Source organism: Loxodonta africana, chromosome 26 (assembly GCF_030014295.1).
Source record: "Loxodonta africana isolate mLoxAfr1 chromosome 26, mLoxAfr1.hap2, whole genome shotgun sequence".
Taxonomy (NCBI): Eukaryota; Metazoa; Chordata; class Mammalia; order Proboscidea; family Elephantidae; genus Loxodonta; species Loxodonta africana.
In genome coordinates, this window is record NC_087367.1 from 19,236,983 (window position 1) to 19,248,288 (window position 11,306).

The window sequence follows — 11,306 nt, forward strand, 5'->3', positions numbered from 1 at the left end:
CTGACTAGGCGGTTCTCCCAGCCTCTTCCCACAGTTCTTCCTAGACCTAGAAAGTCTGAGTGTGTGTATCAAAGGGTGTGTCTGTGTGTGGGAATGTGTCTCTTGCGGGGGGGGGTTGTATCTATGTCCTTGTCTGTCTCTGTGGGTGTGGAAGTAATGTTTGTGGGTATTGCTCTGCGTGCAGGTGTTTGGGGCCCTGTGTCTGTGGTGTTGCTGTAAGGGGTATTGGTGTGTAGGTCTGTCTGCAGGGTATGTGGATTTGGGTGCTTGTTTCTGTGTAGGTGGTGGGGTGTGTGTAGGTGTGAGAGTCTGTGGATGTTGCTGTGTGTTTGGGTCTGGGCGTGGGTGTGTGTTGCAGCGTGAGGGTTATGTCTGTGTGTGTGTGGATGGTGGTTGTGGGTTTGGGTGTGTCTTGCTGTGGCGGGTATGTGTAGCTGCTGCTGTGTGAGTAGGTGTGTGGATCTATGGGGTGTGAGGGTCTGTGTGTTACTCTTTGGGCGGTTGTATGTCGATGTGTCTGTGGGAGGGTTGTGTGTGTAGGTGTGTGTGTAGATCTGTGTGTGGGTGTTGGTGTGGGCTTGGGTGTGTCTGTTGGTAGCAGTGTGAGCAGGTGTAGGGTATGTGGGTATCGCTGTGTGTTTAGGTGTTGATGTATCTATGGGGGGGGGGTGTTACCAATACCCAGTGAGGAACAGCAGTCTTTTTTTTTTAAGCAGGCAGCTTTCGAGTTTAAAAACTGCTTTCAGAACCCGGAAATGGTGGCCAGGCTGTCACTCGCTTCCTACAGCACCCGGTGGGCAGGACAGGGCAGCAGGGGCTGGGCCCCCAGGCCTGTGGAGACCCCAGACCCACCGCCATGGTTGGTCACACCTGCCAGAGGCAGGCTGGGCTGCTCTCCCTCTGCATGGACATTTTTAGAAACAATTCTCTGGGCAGAGGGGGAGGGAGCTCTTTTCATCTGGGCAGAAATAGCTCTGTCAGATAGGGGTTCTTGTGCTCTCTGGGGTGAGAGGCGGCTCTGAAATAGAAGGAAAGATACTAAGGGCTTGAGACAGACAAGAAAACTCCTGAGATCACTGAAACTAAGTTTAAAATATTTCTCTAAAAATAAGCTTTGTTTTCCTTGTGGATTCCTCTGGCAACTGGGCCTCATGTTAGGGTGCTTAGCTGGCCTGGGAAGCCAGGCAGAATTTTTAAAAAAGCGAGTGTTTCCCAGCTGTGGCCTTGGAAAGTTCTCTGTTTTCCATTTATTAAACTCCTAGTTTCCGGCTAATTAAAATGATTTTCAAATAAAACTCCATGGCCCAGCAATATTTGATGAAACACAGAATTCCTGGTGACCCCTCTGCAGGAGGTCGGGGCTGGCTGGAGGCAGCATGTGCCCCCTCCACTGGGCCCTGTGAGGGTTTAATGGGGAAGGGGACAGGCCTTTGAAATGCAGGCCCCAGGGCCCTGCCTTACTAAGCCCCACCCCGTGACTGTAGGCTTTTCTCTGAGCCCTGTACGGGGTGAAAAGGGGCTATGTGATTCCCCTCCACCACCAATAACCTGGAGTCCCTGGACAGTGCAAATGGTTAGCTTGCTCAGCTGCTAACCAAAAGATTGAGGTGTGATTCCCCCCAGATGGGCCTCGCAAGAAGACCTGGTGATCTACTTGCAAAAAATCAGCCATTGAAAACTCTGTGGAGCATAGTTCTACTCTGACACGCATGGGCTCGCCAGGAGTCTGAGTCCACTCAACGACAGTTGGTATATGGCCTGTGAGATCCTCCCTGACCTGATTGCTTCACCCTGGCCCAACTACTCTTGAGACCTCAGTCCAGTCGGGCCAATGCGCCGTGGCTTTATTTGAGCGCTTACGGTACGCCCAGGCCTGTGCTTCTGTGTCAGAGTTGGGTGGGGCTTGACTGATTCCCCCCCAAGGTCAATGTATTACATAAGAGACTGCTGGCCAGAGGCACGTTTTGCTGAGGCCAGGGCTGTGTGATTCAGAAGCCTTGGTGGATCCCCCCCATCTGCCACCCTCAAATCCAACCTAGACATTAAAGGGGCAGGATGCCAGGGGTGCTGGGGTAGCAGAGGCAAGCTGATGGACCTGGTCCTTGCCTTCATGGAGCGTATAGCAGCTCAGCTGGGGAGCCAGACGTTAATAAAATAATTATAAAAACCAATGTACCACTTTGAAAAACAGCTTGGCAGTTCTTTTAAAAAATTTAAGCGTAGAGTTATAACCCAGCAATTCCACTCCTAGGTATACACCCAAAGAATTGAAAACATTTGTTCACACAAAAATGTGTACACGAATGTTCATAACAGCATTACTGAAAATAGCCAAAAGGTGATAACCACCCAGATGTCCATCAGTTGATGAATGGATAAACAAAATTCCGTACAATGGAGTATTATTTCAGCAATAAAAAGGAATAAAGTACTGATACACGCTACCACGTGGATGAACCTTCAAAACAGTGTGCTAAGTGAAGGAAGTCAGATATAAAAAACCAGAAAACCAAACCCCTTGTCATCGCATTGATCCTGACTCTTAGTGACCTTATAGGACAGAGTAGGACTGCTCCATAGTGTTTACAAGGAGCGGCTGGTGGATTCGAACTGCTGACTTTTTTGGTTTGTAGCGGTAGCTCTTAACCACTGCACCACCGGGACTCCAAGTCGATTATGAAAGGCCACATATTGTATGACCTCATTTGTACGAAATGTCCAGAACAGGGAAATCCATAGAGACAGAAAGTAGATTAGTGGTTGCCTTTTCGGGGGCGGCTGGAGGGAGGGGGAATGGGGAATGCCTGCTTAATGGGTACAGGTTTCTTTTTGAGATACTAAAAATGTTCTGGAGCCAGGTAGTGGCAATGATTTGCACAGCACTGAATATATTAAAAACGACTGACTTGGACACTTTTAATTGGTGAATGTGATGGTATGTGAATTATGTCTTAATTAAAAAAGCATGAAGTCACAGTAGAAGTCCAGGCTATCAAGCGGAAGGCGTGGGTGCTGAGGGAAACTCCATCAGGAAACCCACCTCACCAGGGTGCAGGAAGCCCCTGAAGTAAGAAGGGCAAAGGGTGGGTGGTGACTGACAAGGCAAAGGGCTTGTGAAAGTTTTCCAGGCAGAGGGAGCAGCTAGTGCAAAGGCCCTGCGGTGGGAGGGAATGCGCCTCCAGGGAGAGAAAGAAGACCAGCATTCCTGAAGGTGGAGAGCAGAGCAGAGTGGGGCAGGATGGGGCTGAAGCAGTGGGCTCAGCCCCAAGAAATCATTCACTTACTACTCCCCTCTGCCCCCATATTAGAGCATCATATCGATGATTTCTACAGTTATTTTCATACGTTATCCTTTGACCTTTTCTATATTTTAGTTAAACGTTTTCAATTAACTTATTTCAATAAAAGAAGTTGCCCTCAGTGGCTCCCCCAAAAATGCAAACACCCCTGGAAGGGGAACTCAGACTTTTCACCCCAGAGTCCAGGAGGTTACCACAAGTGGAAAGAACTAGGACTCTAGGGTCAGATATGGGGATGGGTCCCCCTGACTCCTCTGCCACCTGTAGGACACTTTGCGACCTGGAGCCTCCATTTCTCCGTTTCAGAAAGGTTATGAAGAAACAGGTTAATCTGTCATCGTTGTCGTTGCTGTTGAGATTGAGATAATAAATGCGAAGTGCCTTGCCCAGCGCCCAGAGATGGTAAATGTTCAACAAAAATTAGCTGGCTGTTATGATTATTACTTTTGTGTTTCGTTACCCTTCCCCCAGCTCATGCCTGGGGGGTCTTCTTGCTGGAATCCTTAAGGATTGATTCTAATAGCTACTAGTTAGGGGCTTCTGTTAGATACTAAAGCTTTACATGTGTTAATGACAGTCCTCCTAACAACTCAAGACAGTTCTGTTACTATCCCCAGCCTGAAGTTACTTGCCTGAGGCTATGCAACTAGGAAACAGCAGAATTCAGTCTAAGCTTTTGCTCCTTCACCTTACCCCCAGACTACCTCTTCTGACTTCTCTCTACCTGCCTTATTCCCCAGGTTTATAAAGTCCAAGCTTTCTAGGAGACCTTCTAGGACTTCACTCCGGAGTGTTTTGTGTCCTGCTTCATCTGTGCTTTTAAAACAATTTACTTTAACTCACTCTTCTGCTCAAAATGCTCACTCAGAATAAAACGTAAAACCTTTTTAACAGTCTACAAGTTTCTATGTGACCTGCTCCCCACCTCCGCCCCACCCCACCTCAACTCTTGCCTTTCTAACCTCAACTTCCCCCTCACTCATCCCATTCCAACTACGCTGGCCTCCTTGATGGGCCTTCAACATGCTGGGCTGACTCCCTGCCTCAGGGCCTTTGCCCTTGCCATTTTCTGTCAAGCTCTTCCACATGGCTCTCTTCCTTTAAGTTTCTGCTGAACTGTGGACTTTCCAGGGGGTCACCCAGACCATCCTCTCTAAAACAACAACTCTATCTGACATTCCTTCCTTCCTCTCGGCCAGCTTCATTTTTTTCCCTAGCATTTGTCACCCTCTGACATACTTTGAGTCGGAATCGACTAGACGGCAATGGGTTTGGTTTAGTTTGGGACATACTTTGAATGTCTTTGTGTATATATTTCTTCTTCGCAAGACTCTAAGCACCATGAGGGCAGGGGCTAACACCAGAGCTCGGGAAGCCATTGAAGGATGTAAGCCAGGGCTCATAGAACCGCATTCACATTTCTGAACAATTTCTCTGGTGGTTGTGTGGAAAGCAAAGTGGATAAAATGATTTCTTATAAAAACAATTTTAATTCTAAAAACAAGTTTAAAAATCCCTGATTCTAGGGATGACAAAACTGAGGTTTAGAGCGAGGGCAGAGCACCCCTCTGGAGACTTCCCAGTTTCTGGGTTTCTGGATGAGCATGTAGTCTCTGAGAGTGAACTGTGCCGATAGGGCTGTTTATAAAAACTCTACATCATGGCTCTCATCAAAGCAGACCCAAGTCCTGGGCTCTGTCCAGTGGGCCCCTTAGGGAGGGCCAGGGGGCCTGCAGGTTGGACGTGGCCGGAGAGCTTGCATCCCACAGCCCTGTGAGCCCAGAGCTGCTGCAGGGCTGGCCCAGCTCCATCTGGGGCAGGACAGGGTTCAGGGCAGGCATGCAGGGGTTACAAGCAGGGGCTCCACAGGCCTGGGTTCCAATCTCACCCCACTGCTACTCTCTAGCTGAGCAAATCTCTGCTCCTCAGTTTCCTTGTCTATGAAATGGGGTTGATGATGCAGCTCCTGATACATACACCAAAACCCCCATGAGTGTCAAAATATGATAGTGTGTGTGAAGGGTCGAGGAAAGCGCCTGGCTCACGGCCCCCCAGATGAAACTACGTGCCAGCTAGCAGAGTGGTCAGCAGCCAGATGGCCTGGCTTCAAAGCTAGCTCGACCACTACCAGCGTGAGACTGTGATCAAGCTACTAACCCTCTCTGTGCCTTGATTTTCTCATCTGTAAAATGCCAGGGATAGCAAGGCCTGCCTATCTCATAGGTTGAGGCTTAGGTCAATCAACCGATGTAAGGCCTTGAGAATAGAGCCAGGACACACGAAGTGTGACTTAAGAGTTTATCACTGTTTTGGCTTTTTTTGCATCTAATCAATAGACATCGATTTGAGGGGGATCAGGAAAGCCCCCACCAACCACAGCCTGCCCCCACCAAACCCCCCCCAACCACCTGGGCCTTGAGATGAGAGTGGCCCCTGCTTTCCTTTGGAAATTCTAGATATGCACTGTTCAGTATGGTAGCCACTAACGACACCTGACTATTTAAATTTAATTTAATTTAAAATTCACTTCCTCATTTATACCAGCCACACTTCAAGTGCTCACAAGCCACAGGTAGCTAGGGGCTACTGTATTGAACAGCACACACCATTTCTAGCATCTCAGAAAGTACTCTCGGACAGTTCTGCTAGTCTAGAATGTTCTATTAAAATGCAAAGGAAGCCTCCATCAGGTAATACCTTGAAGGGTTGTCCTGTCCTACAACAAGCCCCAGGACACACCCTTGATGGCTCTCCCTCCCTCCAGGAGCCAAAACACAAATAAAAAAGGCCAGTGACCCGCCATGTGTAGAACTGTGCTCCGTGTGGTTTTCAATGGCTGTGATCTTCTGAAAGTAGATTGCCAGGCCTTTCTTCCATGGCACTGCTGGGTGGGTTTGAACCACCAACCTTTATGTTAGTAGTTGAGCACAAACCCTTTGTGCCACCCAGGAATCCAGAACTACCACCTTCTCCTGCAAACTGGGTGGAGGGGAAGGGCGGAGCTGCGCTGCACCTGACTGCCTACCACATGCTCTCATTTGCCCAGCAGCCTGGGGATCCACCTCCTCACAGATGCCCCGGAAGCACTTCAGACCTTGACACCAGCGCCTCCAGTTGTCCCTGTCCCCATACACATAGTCCCACATCCATCTAGTCTCCCACACCAGACCCTGGCTTCCTCCCGCAGTCCTTTCTTTGGCTTCTCTCCCCATCTCCGTGTATAGGTTGCCAAAACTAATGTCCAGCTTCTAACTATACCCTGACTGTGCCTGCTTCTCTCTGTCCCTGCCTCCTGGGCGCTCAGACGTCTCACCTGCACACCTGCCGGAGGCCCCAGCTCGTCCTCTCCCAGCTGCCGTTTCTCCAGGGCAAGTTCCTAAGACACTTAGGTGAGCACACCTCCCCCTGTCCTGAGACCCTCTGAAGGGTCCCACCACCCCCACTTCAAATCCAAGCTTCCAAACATGGCCTTCGAGGCTCAGGAGGCCTGGAAGTTCTCCCTCCCCTGCTCTGATGCTCACCATTCCTCCTCAGTGCTGTTCACACCCCTGGGCCTTGTTCTCTCTGAGCCCTGCCTGAGGCTCTGTCCTCGACATTCATTGAAGGCCAAATCTCAATCTCAGATCTATCCCTTCCACATCCGGGCCCACCCGGCCCTTTATCATAGCGCAAATCACCGTGTCCAGCATCAGCTGGTAATGTCTCTGTCTTCCTCTCTAGCCTGTAAGTTCCTTCAAGTCAAGAACGTCATTATCCTCCCGGCACTGCCTCCTTGCCTGGCTCCTACAAGTGCAACCAAACCACACCACCCTTAGATTGGTATTGTTCTCCCCATTTCACAGACGAGGAAAATGAACCTCAGGGAAATAAAGGGACTTGCCCAAGTTCTCCCAGCTCAGAAATGGTGGAATCGTGATTCCACCCCAGGCCTCCCATGCCAGGACGGAGTGCCCTGGCTCAGAAAAGAAAGAAAGGCAATGCTTCTTGGTGACCTCTTGTTCATTTATTTTTTTTTCTCTTATTTCAAACGTATGGGTGTTTGTTTTGAATAACCAAACAGCATAAATTGAATTCCAATATGTGTAAATGAAAAACCCAAACCAAACCTATTGCTATCGAGTCAATTCCGACTTATAGCGATCCTATTTATATGACAGAGTAGAACTGCCCCACAGGGTTTCCTAGGCTGTAAATCTTTCTGGAAGCAGACTGCCACATCTTTCTCCCATGGAGCAGCTGGGGATTTGAACCGCTGACCTTTTGGTTAGCACCCGAGCATTTTACCACTGCGCCACTAGGGCTCCTCGTATAAATGCAAAATCTCCCTTATCCCTCCTCCTCAGTCCCACTCAGCAAAGGTGATCATCTGGTAACAGTTTGTGCGAGGTGTCCCAGTCGTGTTATCGTGCCACTGTAAGTATTTATACACACACAATCATAGATTTCTTGGCTCACAAACACTGGGTCATGTTGTACCTCCTGTCCAGCGGCCCACTTTCTTCCTCAGCGTGCTAGCACGTTCTTTTAACGGGTGCATGGTATTCCACACTATGAGGGCCGTCAGGATGGCTATCGCGGCCGCTCACAATTTTGCTTTCCAGACAACACTGCATGAATGGTCTTTGTGCACAGACTCTTACGGGAGTGTTTCTCTCAGATAAATTCCTAGACGTAGCATTGCTGGGTCACAGGGCAGCTCACCTGTTTCCAGGGATGGTAACGTGCACTTCAAAGCTTGAAATCTGCCAACCAGTAACCCTCCAAAAATGTTGCCCTGTGTTACCTCCCACCTGCTGTGCTAAAAAGGCCCATTTCCCACCTACCCCTGTTCGCTCTCTCTGTGCCTGTTCTGAGTTTCTGGAGTTCACATAATAGGGCCTCCTCCTTGGGTCTGCGCGTTCTCTGACTCTGTTGCAGGTTCAAATCCTCCCACAGTTGTCCACTGCCCAGGCTGGTGCCAAAGACTGGGCTGTTGCTTGCGAGCGCCTGTACAGGTCTGAGTCAATCCTACCGGACGCTGGGCACCCGGGGCTTGGGGGACGACGGGGGTGGGAAGATTCTGCTCACTGAAACCATAGGGGGAGGCTCCCACCTATGTGACTGTTTGCGGAGGCAGCAGAAATCATTCAGAGACAGCAACGATGCCAGTTGAGGGGGTGTGTGTGCGAATGTGTATGAGTGTGAGACTGTGTAGGTGTGGTGTGGGGGAGTGGGTGTGAGTACGTGTGCATGAGTATGTGAATCTAAGTGTGTGAGACTTTGTGTGAGCATGTGAGATTGTGTGTGTGTGTCTGTGTCAGACTTTGTATGTGTGAGACTGTGTGTGTGAGCTTGTGTGAGTGTATGTGTATGTGGGAGTGTGTCAGTGTGTAAGATTTTGTATGTCTGTGTGGGTGTGTGAGATTGTATGTATGTGTGTGTGAGAGATTATGTGCGTGTGTGTGAGTATGTGAGATTGTGTGACTCTGTGAAAGTGTGTGTGTGACAGAGAGATTGTGTAGTGTGTGCTTGTGTGTGAGTGTGTGCATGTTTTAGGGGCGGTTGTGTCCGTCGTTATGTAATGGAGGCACTCCCTGGGGCCAACAAACCGCAGTGGTTTAACCGCCGGGCTGACCAGGCCACCAGAAGGGAAAGGAGGGAAAATGTAAACACTGTTCTGTGCCTTCCCCTTTCCGTCCACAGGCAGGCCCGAACAGGGCAGCTCTTCCAGTCTTCCATTCCAGCTCCTTAACCCCTGCAGCCAGGCTGAGGGAGGGATGATATTGGGGGGTACGGTACCTGAGGCAAGAGTCACAAGAGTTCTGCTGTGAGTGAATGTCTGCAGCTATTGATCATAGCCTGAGGGGCAGGACTGAGAGGACAGCCCAGGCAGGGCCTACCCTGGCTTCTCCTGGTCTGCCATGGGCCAGGCAGTCCCCACAAATGAGGCAAACTGCCTTCCTCACCCCCAGAGTGGTCCTCTGTAAAGCTTTCGGGGGTCCCTGTGTCCCAGAGGCCCCTGTCTGGCATGACTCCATAATGAACCACTGTGGACCTCAGAGCCCACCTGTCTACATCCTGTGGTGGCCACCGGGCCTGCTGTCTCTCTCTCTCTCCTTCTCTGTCACACACACACAGACACAAGGGGGAATCTCCACCCCCCCTTCCCCACCCCCACCATACCATCCATGTTTAGCTCCCAGCTCCTCAGCCCTTCATCCACGCATGCCCAAGGCTCTTTCCCAGGAAGCCTGACATCTGGCTGGGCACAGTCGTCCCCTGTTCTCCACTCATTCATTTTAATAATAAGGTATCCTCATTATGGCCCGTAGTCCTCACACCCACCCTAGAAGGCCCACCTTTGTGTGGATGAGAACCCGAGCAGAGAGTTCCAGTACATTGTCCCTGGCTACACAGGTCTGGGTGCTGTTTCCTTCTGCTGTACATGTGGTCGCTATGAGTCAGAACCGACTCAGTGCCCTCTAACAACAACAACACACAGCTACACCCTGCATGTGTCTGGAGGCAGAACCTGTGTTCAGACACCCAGTGGGCAGCCCTGCCTCCCCACACCATCCAGGCTCTTGGAGGGCAGGGACCCTGTTTCACCTGCCCCCCACCAACCTTCCCCAGTGTAGAGCCTGGCTATACAGCCACTGTGGCTTAGTCAGCGGCTATTATATAGTCAACACCTTTTTAAAAAAACAGACTTTGTGTTTTAGAGCATATCTTAGCTAGTGCTGTTATAACACAAATACCACAACTGGATGGCTTTAAAGAACAGAAATGTATTTGCTCACAGTTCTGGAGCCTAAAAGTCCAAGTCAGGGTCTCAGCCCTGTCGTCTCCTTCCTTGTGGGCAGCCCCAGCCTTCCTCAGCTCCCTGGAGAACCTGACATCTGTCTTCCCGTCTGTGCCTCCGTGTCTGCTACTCTTTACAAAACTCAGAAGCGATTGAATTTAGGACCCACCCTGCACTGGCATGACCTCAACCCATTGATTGATTATATTATATTAAATTGCATTACGGAAGGTAATTACATTATGTTATATTACATCCACAGGTATAGAGGTTAGGATTCCAGCACAAATTTTGAGAGGATACAATTCAATCCATAACAGAGCAGTTTTAGATTTATAAAAAAAATTACTCAAAAATTACAGACAGTTCCCATATACCTTCTCCCCCTACACACAAAACCAGTTGCTGTCAAGTTGGGCCCCCGCATAGTTTCCCCCTTGTTAACATCTTGCATTATTGTGGTACATCTGATACAGTGGATGAACCAATACTGATACACCATTGTTAACTAAGTTCTATAGTTTACATAGGAGCCCTGGTGGCACAACGGTTAAGCACCTGGCTGCTAGCCAAAAGGTTGGCAGTTTGAACACACCCAGCTACTCTGTGGAAGAAAGACTTGGTAGCCTGCTTCCGTAAAGATTACAGACTAGGAGACCCTATGGGGCAGTTCTACTCTGTCACATGGGGTCACTATGAGCCAGCACACAGCAACAACGTAGTTTACATCAGGGCTCTCTCTGCGTTGTATACTCTGTGAGTTTTGATAAATGCATAATGTCACGTATCCACTCGTCATGCATGGCCTCTTAACTGCTAATCAACTGGGTAACTGGCTGAACAGTATCGAATGGAATCTTTTACTTAAAATAATAAAGTGACATGTTAAGAGAAGGGTCTCTGGAGTTACACAATTGTATGATTTTAGGCAACTCATGAACCTCTCTGAGCCTCAGTCTCCTCATCTGCACAATGGGAATGGCCGTTGCACCTTCCTCCCAAGGTGACTGAGAGGATGACAGACAATGCTGGATGTGACAGCCTTGACTCTGCCTGGTTCTGCTTGGCTCTGCTGCTGACCTACCCCTTGCAGTGGTATTGGTGAGGCAACCATCTTCCCCCATTTTACAAGTGAGGAAACAGACCCAGAGAAATGCCTTCCCCAAGATCCGAAGAGCCTAGATTGCAACTGCAAAACACCGATCCCTGACCTGGACCCCTTAAAC